This window comes from Nanorana parkeri, unplaced genomic scaffold (genome assembly GCF_000935625.1).
Source record: "Nanorana parkeri isolate BGI_ZX_2015 unplaced genomic scaffold, ASM93562v1 scaffold443, whole genome shotgun sequence".
NCBI classification, from domain to species: Eukaryota; Metazoa; Chordata; class Amphibia; order Anura; family Dicroglossidae; genus Nanorana; species Nanorana parkeri.
The window spans coordinates 685,567-697,672 of NW_017306711.1; the positions used below are offsets into that span (position 1 = coordinate 685,567).

Genomic DNA, 12,106 nt, shown 5'->3' on the forward strand with positions numbered 1-12,106 from the left:
GTGTTAAAGGGGAATTAGGCAGTGAGTGAAATACACTCATCCACATAATTCAAGCCGAGCTGTGACAGTCAGTCAACGTTCTCCGCAGGGATTCTCCCCTCCCCGCTCTGTTTCACCAACACTGACTGGAGGAATGGATGGGGCAGGCACAGCTGTCAATCAGCCAGCGGGGTGGATCTCAAAAATACTGTCAGGATCCATCACGGCTACGGCAATGCCTGCTCTATACTGAGTTTTGGGTCACCGGAGGACATTAGTATATGTCCTCCTGTGACAATGAAGAGAACTATGGCCAAAAAAAGATTAGGCCATAGTTCCCTTTTTAAAGCTGGCCATCAAAGGCAAATCTTATGGATGACTGTGAAAGGTGTCTATCCACAAATATCACTCTCCACTAATGACACTATTTTCTCCAGGAATGCTGGGATTTTAGGTTCATGCACAAATGATTCTTCTATGGTATAGGTAGGACTGGAAAGTCTTTGTGTAACTGACAAACTGAATCCTCTATATCAGTGGTGTACAACCTCCAAAGCCACCAGTTGCCCCCAGCTTCCTTTATGGTTCCAACAGTCATTCAGGCAGTCCTCAATGCCTCTCTCACCCCTTGCTGTATTATATGCAACACTTCTCATATAAGGTATCATATGAGGTATCATACCTTTTTATGAGAAGCGTTGCATATAATACAGCAAGGGGTGAAACAGCAAACAACATTTGCCTCATTTATATCATTCTATTGAGATAAAAAAATTTGACTGCCTTTTCTGTTCGTGTGGCTTACAGGTGCTTTCATTAACATTGTCCATCATCTGACAAGGCCCCTGCCCAGTCTCTTCTACGAATGCTGGTACTTGCATTGAACACAGTTGGCCTTTACTTGTGTACATTGGTATATAATATACAATACCATTAGTATGTTTGCCTTTTCAGTATACACCTTTTATAAATGTTGTTGCTTTGCCACAGTTGGCAGCACACTTTAGTACTGCAGTGTTTATAGTAAGGAAGTGAGGAGAAAGCAAATCAATCTTCTTCACAAGCAGTTTTGTAAAAAACAACAAATGGGTAGCTTGGTAAACAGATGAACAGCAACCTTCCACAATAACGCATAAAAGGTCTCTGAGAGGGAATAACAGTGAATAACATTCAACTGCCAGGGGGGTCACCACAATTTATAAATGGAACTAAATTTACAGGTGTATTAAAGAAAAAAATGTAACATTGTTTTCAGGTATTTGCAGCCAGCAGGTGGAGCTATTGGCCAATTTTCACACATTTTCCACATATATCCCTATCTGCTTTGTTGGAGAAACAACTGCAAACACATGAATGAGTCAGAGAAGACACTTCCCACCTTCCACCAGCCACAACTATGTTCAGTGTTTCAGTCAGGGAATGACTTTCCCTTTAAATGGTAGCTTTATGCTAAATACATATAGACATCCACCTAAATGAATGTGAGCTTACTTGGCATTGCTGGAAGATTTTCAATTTTATGGCTATAGCAAAGTAAATTGAATTTCCTATAACAACCATTAAGATTGCAGCTATGATGTCCCAGTTGTAAAATAAAAGCGCATACTATTGTACGCCGTTTAGGATTATTCTACTTTTCTGGAAACTCTGGCCACAGATATTCAACTTAATTTACTGACGTCTCTAAAGGAAGACTTGTTTGCTTCACTTATAGACAGAGTCAGCTGTTATTTTCCCAGTGCATGATAAGGATGAAAGCAAGATTCAGATTGCTTATTGTGGGTAAACAAGAAAACACAATTATCAGCTTATTTAGGGTCAATAAATGAGCAGAGATTACAATGGCCTGAACTGGATTAAGCCTAGCTCTTCCATGGTAGTAGTAAATAGTTGACTGTAGAACATGTTCTAGTACAGGACCTGGTTAAGACATTGGTGGGCCCAGGAAAAACATTCTGTAGTTGTGTATTCATCCTATCTTTTAATTTCCCACGTATACAAAATGTTAGGCAATGCCATAGATAGAGTCAGAGAGCGGGTAAAAAGCAAGACTCATATTGCTTACTGTGGATAAACAAGAAAACACAATGATCAGCTTATTTACTGTAAATAAATGAGCATAGGTTGCAACAGCCTGAACTGGATGAAGCCTAGCTCATCCATGGTAGTAGTAAATAGTTGATTGGAGAACATATTACAGTGCACAACCTGTTTAAGACATTAGTGAGCCCTGGAAAAACATTCTGTAGTTGTGTATCCATCCTATCTTTTAATTTCTCCCTGATACAAAACGTTAGGCAATACCATAGATTAGGGATGCACCGATACTTTTCAGATACCAGTGCCGATACTTGGCATTTTCATGAGAACTACCTGGATTGCAGCTGTTGCAGCTGGGACCTGGTTCTGGCTCTCCATCACTGTCCTGAAATCATTAGTCTGTATTGTTTTAGAAAAACTGCCACATGACAATAAACAAAAATGTATCAGTACTTGTATGTGTGAGTACTTGGGCAAGTACCAGTACTTGTACTTGCAAAAATTGTATCAGTGCATCCCTTTATATTTATAAAAACAAAATCATACATTAAAACAGAGATGTACAAATCCCAGGAGCTCCGTGTGCTCCTTACAAATAACAGCTGCCTACTAACTTTTGAATTTTTCTCTAGTCTATTTTTGGAGCTCGCAAAGTATCGGTACTTGGTATCGGTGCATCCCTACCATAGATACAGACAGATTGGATATCTGTTTACACATTGCCATATGGTTAATGGGTGGTCAGGAATAGCACCGTCTATAGTCTTTCGTTGCTTCTTTAAGTAAGGGAATGACGTCACTCTGCACTATGAACGTAGCTGCCAGAATACTTGCATATAAATGTGACCAGGTTACAGGGAGCTGAGGTCAGGTGGATGAAAAAACTGGACCACTATATATCATATAAGTACTTTTCCCGAACCCCCGAATCTGAGGCCCTAGGACTATTGCTATTGGTATACAAGTAGTACAATTCCACGCTAAAGTGAATTATCAAAAAATGTGACTAGGAAGCTGCTGTACTTAGTGAAATCACCAACAGATATAATAAAAATGTGCACAGCACTACCAAGAAGATTAAATAAAGAAATAAATGTATAATTTCTTATTAAAGTGCATGATAAACAAATGATTATTTTATGTGAAAAAATAAATATGCAATTAAGAACTCTCGAATGATACTAAATCCTCCAATCCTATTCCAGTGCATCAGAATAAATAAACCATTATTTATAAAATGTGTAAACTCCAAATTTCTAAAACATTTGATAAATATATATAGTTCATAAAATGTGTAAAAATATGTCTAATTAATAATCCAAATGATAAAATTGTGTTTTATAAATAATCAATATCAGCGATACAAAAGTCCAAATGGTGCTCCAAACAGCAAGAAAGTGTTGATACAGTTAAATACTAAATCCCAAGTATTCCACAATACGTCTCGAAAAGTGGTGAAGAATGATAATCTCCCCGTGAATAAAGCAAGCGTTCCGCACTCACCAGAAAGATTTGACCCTCTACTATGAGGCGGTCAAATCACGCAAGATGTTATGTTATGTTGTACTAAGAGACCGAGACCATCTCCTTCTTGTTCCATTAATGCTATTTTTCACTGCAGTAGTTTGACTATCCTCCTCCGTTCAGTGGAATACTTGGCATTTAATCTTTACTGTATCAACACTTTCTTGCTGTTTGGAGCGCCATGTGGACTTTTTTTTTTTAACACTGATATACAGGTCTATATCAGTAAAATACAGAGAGACCTTAATCCAGGGGTAGCCAAACTCTGGCCCTCCAGCTGTGGTGGAACTACAAATCCCATGAGGCATTGCAAAATTCTCACAGCCACAGACATGACTCCCAGAGAGCAATGCATCATGGGATTTGTAGTTTCACCACAGCAGGAGGGCCGGAGTTTGGCTACCCCTGAGTTTAACCACATAGACAGAAGGGGTAGTTGCCCCAGCCCCACTGGTCTAGAGCAGTGGTTCTCAACCTGTGCAAACTCAGGACACACATTTGTCCTTGGTCGTTAAATCGTGACCCGAACTGCAATGGAGCGCACGGCATTGCGGTACCGCGATTGTACTGTGGGCGGGAGGGGCGTTTGGGGGGCCATTCAAATGAATGACAGCGCAACGCACCTCCCACACCAGAACGCGTACTAGTAAATGTGATTACATGGACAGGACTGTTCGATTAACGCACTGTACTAGTGTGAACGGGCCCTCAAAAACACTGACAAACATACACAACCACACACACACATACTCCAAAAAAAGTTTTTATTTTTTAGGATCCACTCAGTCTCCCTACCTCATGAGAACTGGAGTGGATCCTCAGCTCTGAGTCCAGTGTGGGCTCCTGTGCTGTGACAGAGCTCCATCCATATGTGCATTGCTGGTACAGCTCCCCTGTGCACCTTGTAGAGGTGCTGGCAGCCAGAATGTGATGTCACTCCGGTCCAGACACCTCTACAGGACATGCGAGGGAGCTGTAAGCACATATGGATGGAGCTCCCTCACGGCCATTCCCCCAGCCATCCCCACCTCACCCCACCTCTAGCTGACAATCAGTGCCAGGCAGCATATTTGGCTGCTCAGCGTGATAACTGACATTGCTGCACTAGGGGGAGACTCTTACCTAGAAAAGTGGAGGGCATGCGGCGACCCACTGAACACGGGGTCGCGACCCACTTTTGGGTCACGACCCACCAGTTGAGAACCAAGGGTCTAGAGGGCCCACCAGAACTGTTTGAAGACATGTGTAAACTATCAATAGCAATAATACAAAACGTGCACTTTTCACCTATACAGTTTCACCTATACAGTTTCACCTGTATATTGAACATGGTTTTATTATTTGGACATATTTTTGCACTTTTCATGAACTATATATTATCTTTTATCAAACGTTTTTGAAATTTGGAGTTTGCAGATTTTATAAATAAATCATGGCTTATTTATTCTGATGCACTGGAATAGGATTGGAGGATTTAGTATTATTCGAGAGTTATGAATTTCATATTTATTTATTTATTTTTTTTGGTAGCGCTGTGCACGTTTTGTATTATTGCTATTGATAGTTTACACATGTCTTCAAACAGTTCTGGTGGGCCCTCTAGACCAGTGGGGCTGGGGCAACTACCCCTTCTGTCTATGTGGTTAAACTCAGGGGTAGCCAAACTCCGGCCCTCCTGCTGTGGTGAAACTACAAATCCCATGATGCATTGCTCTCTGGGAGTCATGTCTGTGGCTGTGAGAATCTTGCAATGCCTCATGGGATTTGTAGTTCCACCACAGCTGGAGGGCCAGAGTTTGGCTACCCCTGGATTAAAGTCTCTCTGTATTTTACTGATATAGATCTTTTTTAGCCAGGTCCCAGCTACACCCATATGACCTTCAAACAGCTTGTCTTTGTGTGGATGCTACTCCTGTCCCTTCTGTCAATAACATTCCCCTCCCTGACAATTTAATCATCTACAACGTGTGGTTACCAAGCAGAGTTACTGATTTGCAGACATGTCGCTCGTGTAGAAAAAGCATTTCACTAATGTGCTTCTCCGCTTATGTTGCAGAGCTGAAAAGCTGCTGAGAGGAGAAAGTTGCTCATGAAGGAAAAAAGTAAGTCATTTCTTCTGTCCAATACAATTCTCTGTTTTGTTAGCAGCAGATTTTCCCTGCTGGGAAACAGAAGGTATTATTTTATCCTTGGCCTTAATTTAACACTACTTTATTTCCTAGTGTATGTGCCAGCACCACCTCTGCTGAAAAACCAGCCCAGGTTTCACTGATGTTACTAAGGAGTGCTCCTTTTTGTCTTTGCACTTCTGCAGATCCTGGCGTGCAGGGATAGAAGTACACCTTTGAGTCCTGGCACTGCTTCTCCTGCTGAATGTGGTGGAATAAATCTCATATTGTATGTGAAAGGTTTCTATCGCAACCCACTCAGTCTCTGCCTGTACTGGCTGGATGGATTACACAATCCCACAGTGCTGGCTCAGCTACCACGGTCACAGTTTGCTAACCTACATTTTAACTTGAACTTTGACCACTGTGAACATCTTAGTTTCACCGACCTGTGGACTGTAAAAAAGGCTTATTCAGTCTTTAGGAACCTTGCTTATATTTACTAAAAACTGCCCAGTATTTATAGCTGGTGGTCATCAGGCAGAGTTGTGATGATTCGTAATGAGGTTTGGGGAAATCACATGGACAGCAGTAAGCTACCTACAACATACTGGGAACTTTTGTAACCTTATGAGCCTGAGAGTCTTTGGGGTTGTGACAGCACCTCTGCATTGCGTGTAGTAGTAAATTGCTTGTTTTATCTCAGGGGTGGGTAATTCATTTTCTCAAGGGGCCACATGTAAAACTTGGACTGTTGTGGAGTGCCCCTTACTTCTTTGATCCTTTAGAGTACTCCTTTTATATTTTTGTCCCCACATACCTTGCTTCACTACTTTATTAGTAGGCCAGAGGTGGGAGCCAGGAGGTGGAAGAGGATACTCTTCTGTCCTCTTGTAATGCTGGGTGGGGAACACAGGAACACATTTGACATCACTGGTTGCTAGGACCACCAACAGTCCTAGCAGCCAATGACTGCAAAGGAGGTGGACACCTGACGTCTTTAGTTGCTAGGACACCGGCAGTCCTAGCAACCAATGACTAAAAAAGGAGGGGGGACAGTGCTAGGCTATGAGTAACGGGGGGCCGTAAAATGCCCAGGCCTCTTTTAGCTGTTAGTGTCCAGCTAAGGGGGTTGAGGAGGGTTCCCATTGTCATAATATCACCACATTACCTAGCCGATCTTCATGTCATGTCTATAGATACTATACATGATATTTGAAAAGAAGAGGTTTATCATTCCTGCTGCTGATTTTAAGCATACACACATGGTTGGAATTCTTAATGGTGGAACTGTCAGTTCTTCCTAACTTTTTATAATCTAAAATTAGACATAACAGTAAACTGCCTTCAGCTACTTTGAGATTTTTCAAATCTACCCCTGTGTGCCTGAAGAACCCCCAGTCTTCGAAACATGCTGCCACTGATTTTCTCCACTTCACGATGATGCCTTCTCTGGCATCCCACTGTTCAGTAAGCTCCATCTCATTGGAAACTGGGGGTGGGGCGTAGGCCTAGAGCTAGAAAGGTTGAGAAGTCGAGAAGTCGAGAAGTCAAGCCTTTGTAACAGTGTATGCTTGGTACCAGGGGTGCCTGGATGCAGAGAAGTGGATTTGGCAAATAATGCAGGTGAAAGCAGCTTGTGAATTCTTCACCTTTATCTGCAATGCTGTTAAAGTGGGCCCATAATCAAAATGCCTCTGTGTCTAAACTATGAACATTATTAACATATTCCTAAAAAAGCAGTAAAGGAGCTTCAAATCAACACACCACTGACTTTTCTAACTATTTATACTGTGAAGCAATTCATTTTCAAAGATCTTCAGGGATCACTACAAACACTCTAAAGTCAGTTTTTAACAAACTAAAAACACTTGCAATATGTTTACATTAGAGGGCTGGCAGGCTGCCAAAACTTGAGTACAATAAAACAATAGCAAGTAATAGGGAAACAAGCTAAGATTTTGTTCACCCCCTCATGACTACAAAGTGACTGCAATGTGACTGCAAAGTCCTCCAGCATGACGCCCCGTTCCATTAGACAATCAATTACCATTGCAGCAGAGAACTACAATTGTGCACCTGGGAACGTTCTTAGACCCCTCACTCAAACTGACAAATATGTCATACAGTTATTGTCAAGTTAAAGGAGAACTATGAGGTGAGTGAAAATCACTCAGCCTCATAGAGGCCTTCGTATACCGGGAGCTGTAGCTAGCGATATACTGAGCTTTGGGTCACGGGAGGATGCTAGTATATGTCCTCCTGTGACCCTTAAGAGAACTATGGGGGAAAACACTTACCCTATAGTTCTCTTTTAACTGGCGCAAATTGAGACTGCTAAATTTGTCTTGGCTTGAATGACCTCTGGTCACAAAAGTATTAAGGTGCCTAAAAAATGTTGGATAATCTTTCCAAGTCTCTGTTGTTTCCAATGCCATGACTCCCCCACCCACCTTCACCCTAAACAAGAGCTCTTGTGCATCTAGAGCCGTTCTCCAGCATTTATGGCCACCTTAAGTAAAGTGCTCCTTTTAATAGAGATTGATCTGTTTCTCAATGTAACCATTGTCTTGGACAGCATCATCCAGTAACAGTTTCTGTGGGATCAGATATCACTTGCAGGGCCAAAGTAACTACATAGTGAGGTCTGAAACAACAACTAAATTAAAAGACAACAACACGGCCATTTCACAAAATAAAAACATCTTATTTTATTATATGTGGGTGAATTAGAGTTACACACATCAAGTGTTCTTATCGATTAAGTCAATAAATCTCATTGCCAAGTGCCGAGTGATCTGTTGGCTGCTAAACCGAGAACTGACTTACTTTACTGTTTCCTGTTGTGCTGTATAAAGACATGCCATCTGAAGTTGTGAAATATAGTAGATTAAAAAGAAAAACACAGGGCTTTTTGGACAAGGAAATAAAGTTGCACCTTGAAACCCAACTGACAGATCATTCTCTGGCAGCTTGTCAGTTTGGTGCAAACTGATAACAATTAATAGCTATGTAGATGTCTGCTGATTGCAGCGCATATAACTTGCAAAAGCATATAAGTTCTCAACTAAATGTAATATTTGTAGTGGTTTTGCGTTTGTTCTTTATCTCTGGCTAGACTATAAAACTATAAGGCTGGTTACTCACAGAGTGTAAGGGTGTAGCGTTCACCGCAGAAGGAGCCATCAGAATAACCCGGGTCATCAGTAGCCTGTCTAGGGATTTTAGCAACCAGCTGCACCATCAGCATCAACCGATCTCTTCTAGTGACCCACAGAGCTGATATCCAGGCCAGAAGTATGATGCTGAAGAACTTTATTAACATATTCTCTCTGGGAGAGAGGGTATAGGGATCCTACGCATCTAGGGTAGAACAGACACAGACTCCAGAATCACCAGCCCCTTGTAATAATTCAGTGTAGATCCATTTGTAGCACAGTTGAATGACTGAACAGACATAGGGCAGGGTCCAATCGGGGTTCCCGAGAGAGAATTTGTGCGATATAGGCCAGCAGTAACGTCCAGAAATATTGAATCCGAGTACAAGTCCATAGGCAGTGTTTCAAAGTGGGATGGGCGCAGCCACATTTCGGACAGCTGGATGATTTAGGCTGGTGTGGAGAGGTACCCTCTGGCACAAAATACGGGACATAAGCCCTGTGCAGCAGTTTAAACTGGGTCTCACTCCATATTTCGCTAGTGATCACCTTCCTGACCTTGTTATACCCCTGTAGGGCCTTATCCACCAGGTCTGGATCCTCGAACTCCCTGGCCCAAATTTTGACATTGGAGTTAGTCAGCAGTGGTGTGAATACTGTTTGAAGTCTAGGATATAGAGTAGATATCGAATACGATCTAGAGGATAATAATAGGTCCAGGAAGGATGCAGCAAAAAGTTTCTTGGGATCTCTAGTTATCTCTTGCCAATGTTTAGTGGCTTGTAAGAAGTGTAGGAAGTGATGCGAGGGCAGATGGTAACGTGTTACCAGTTCTTGGACGGTATACGGTGCCCACGTGTCGGGCCGGAATAGTTGCTTCCAGGAGTGTAAGCCTTTGGATTTCCACAGGCGGAACGCCATATACTCCATGCCCTGGGGGAACATGGGATTGTGCATGATAGGACTGTGCCTGGAGAGAAATGGGGAGAGCTTAATACCCTTCCGCAGCTCCCTCCAAGCCACCACCGTGTCCCTGTATAAAAAATTATGTTGAACACCCGTGGGGAGATTTGAGACCTTGCAGTGGAGGATGGCTTTAATATCCCATGGGGCTAGAAACGCCATTTCCAGGGGCGCATTGGAGTATGCAGACTCGTCATTTAGCCAGTCCAAAGCATGTCTTAGTAGGCAGGCGTAATTGTATAATTTTATATTAGGCAGGTTAGCCCCGCCCTCACTCTTCGGGAGCCATAACTTTTTAATAGATATTCTAGGCCGCTTTGAATGCCATATAAAGCGTGTCATGGCTTTAGTGATCTTGGCAATATCCGAAGTCTTCAACAGGAGGGGAAGAGTTTGGAGTGGATACAACAATTTGGCAAAGCTAGACATTTTAAACAAGTGTATCCTCCCGATGAGTGATAATGGGAGATTCTCCCAGGCTTCCAACTCCTTGATGATTTTATCAATCAGTGGGGGGTAATTTAGCCCATAAAGGGAGGAGGATTTTTTACCCACCTTGAGTCCCAGATACGTAATGTCTCGCTGTGCCACTCTGAGCAGCATTCGCTCATCCCAGTCCCACCTCGTGTCCGAGAGGGGTAAAATCTCGCTCTTCGTGAAATTGATTCTGAGGCCAGAAAATGTAGTAAAATGGGCGAACAATTCCTGTACCGCTAATGCATCCTCCTTGGGCCGTGAGGTAAACAAAAGAACGTCATCTGCGAACAAAGCGATTCGCAGATCCTCCTTGCCCACCCTTATACCCTGGAGGGAAGGTGTAACTAGGACGTGACGTGCTAGAGGTTCTAGGGCCAGGTTGAACAATAGGGGTGACAAAGGGCAACCTTGACGCGTCCCCTTGCCTAAAGCAAAGGAGGAGGATATAGCCCCTAGGGTCAATATTCTCGCCACCGGAGAGGCATACATACGCTGTAGGAGAGAGAGTATCCTGCCCCTGAATCCAAACACAGATAGCACACGGAACATCCATTGCAAATTGACGTTGTCAAATGCTTTTTCCGTATCTAACGCAATGATGGCCAAAGTAGCTGTCGGGTCGGAACGGGCTATTTCCAGTGCTAACAACACTTTTCGCAGGTTTGACACCCCCGTCCGACCTTTTGACAAAGCCAACCTGTGCAGGGTGTATTAATGTGGGCAATATATCCGCCAATCGATTTGCTATAATCTTGGATAGAATTTTGACATCAAGATTCAGCAATGATATTGGCCGATAGGATCCTGGATTGGTCGGATCTCTTCCCTCCTTGAATAACAATCGTATGTATGCCTCTTGACCGGTAGCCGGATACGGACCCCCCTCCCATACTGTATTATAAAGGGCCTGCAGTGAGTCTAGTATATCCTCCTGTAATAATTTATAGAGGTCCGCTGTATAGCCATCTGGTCCAGGCGCCTTGCTGCCAGATAGGGACTTGATTACCCCTAGAATTTCCTCCTTGGAGATATCTGCGTTAAACAAATCCAGTTGCTCCAGCGACAAACTTGGGAGTTGGCTGTTAGCTAGGAACTTCAAGGCCACTGTCTCATCAAAGGGGTCCTCCTTGTAGAGAGAGCTAAAAAAAAACTCCAATATTTTATTCATAGCAATTGGGTCAGCGGTGAGCTCACCCTTGGGACTACGGAGAGTTAGAATAGGGTTAGGGCGGTAACTACCTTGGGCCAAACGTGCAAGTAGCTTCCCAGTGTTGTTCCCAAACTTATGGAGACGAAGGCCAGCATAAGAAGATTTAATGTTTTCCTGCCTTTGTGCCCATAAGTCAAACTCCTGCTTGGCTCCCACCCAGTACTGCTTGTGAACCAAGGATGGGTCTGCTATCAAAGAGGCGTGTGCCGCCCGCAGACGAGCACTCGCCTCCTGATATGCCGTCATGGTCTTTTTCCGATGCGCTGAGACATAAGAGAGAATCTTTCCCCGCATACAGGCCTTGCCCGCCTCCCAGAAGAGGGTAGGATCGGTCGTATGTATCGCGTTGCACATGGCATAATCCCTCCAGGCAGAGCAAAGGAAGTGTTGGAAGTCCTCGTTGGAGGCCAGAAAAGACGGGAATCGCCACAGAATCATGTTCTCCACCCGCGGCGCGTGGCTCACCACCAATGAAATCGGGGCATGATACAAGATCACCAGGTCATGAATCTCAGGACCCCTCATGCTTGGCAACATCGCGTCCGAACAGAAGAAGTAGTCCAGTCGTGACAGACAATCGTGCACAAGGCAGATGTGTGTAAACTCCGATTCTAGAGGATGCGTCAGCCTCCAAACATCCCTGAGAC

General features: G+C 43.3%; 1 protein-coding gene across 1 annotated transcript in view; it reads left to right on the forward strand.

The window, feature by feature from the left end:
• Window positions 1-5,566: 5,566 nt before the first annotated feature.
• Window positions 5,567-12,106, forward strand: part of CERS3 (ceramide synthase 3) — a 119,867-nt gene continuing 113,327 nt past the window's right edge. Inside the window, exon 1 of the mRNA XM_018560258.1 lies at window positions 5,567-5,645. The gene's annotated coding sequence lies outside the window, so the exon portion shown is untranslated. The remainder of the gene's footprint in view (window positions 5,646-12,106) is intronic.